The sequence below is a fragment of the Microtus ochrogaster genome, linkage group LG9 (genome assembly GCF_000317375.1).
Source record: "Microtus ochrogaster isolate Prairie Vole_2 linkage group LG9, MicOch1.0, whole genome shotgun sequence".
In the NCBI taxonomy this organism is placed as follows: Eukaryota; Metazoa; Chordata; class Mammalia; order Rodentia; family Cricetidae; genus Microtus; species Microtus ochrogaster.
Window position 1 is genome coordinate 37,262,328 of NC_022034.1, and position 902 is coordinate 37,263,229.

Below are 902 nucleotides of genomic sequence, written 5' to 3' on the forward strand. Positions count from 1 at the left end.
TACTGGTCTCTTTAGCTACTCTACTATAACACACTGTGCAGGTACTGGTCCCTTTAGCTACTCTACTATAACACACTGTGCAGGTACTGGCCCCTCTAACCACTGTAACGACTTTCTTTCTTTTCCTTTTTTTAATTTATTTTATTTTGTTTATTGGGAAATAGAGAAAATCTGGCTTATGATGACTTTCATGGTCACTTTATTCATCAAAGTCTATCAAGGCAGCTTTGTAAGAGAAAAGTCAAATACTTCTGGAATTGATAGACATAGAATACCTTTACACAGACACATTAGAGATGGGTTAAACAAATACACCTTTTATGCAAAACATCTCATCATTTTAACTGAACTTACAATTTGACAATCTTCCACCTATGTCTCAACAACATATGAGATGTAATTTATGTGCATGGATGGTTATATATGATTGTTTTTAGAAAGCTATTTGAATTTGTGTTGAGTGTCTATGTAACCACAGCTACAGTTTTATTAAACCCCATGTAAGATTTTTGTATGCAGGGAGTTTCCACAGAACTAAATTGGGATATAGATACATATGTTAAGAACATATACTATTCAAAGAAATATTTATTACATAATAAAGCCAACCTTTGACAACTCAGTGCACAGCTCAGTATACACAGTACACCAGTTCACACAGTGCACATAGTCCACAGTGCACACTATACACAGTACACAGTATACACAATACACACAGTCCACACAGTCCATGGTACCACAGTACACAGTACACACAGTGCACAGTACACACAGTGCACACTATACACAGTACACAGTATACAGAGTACACAGTACACAGTATACACAATACACACAGTCCATGGTACCACAGTACACAGTATACACAGTGCACAGTATACACAATACACACAGTCCATGGT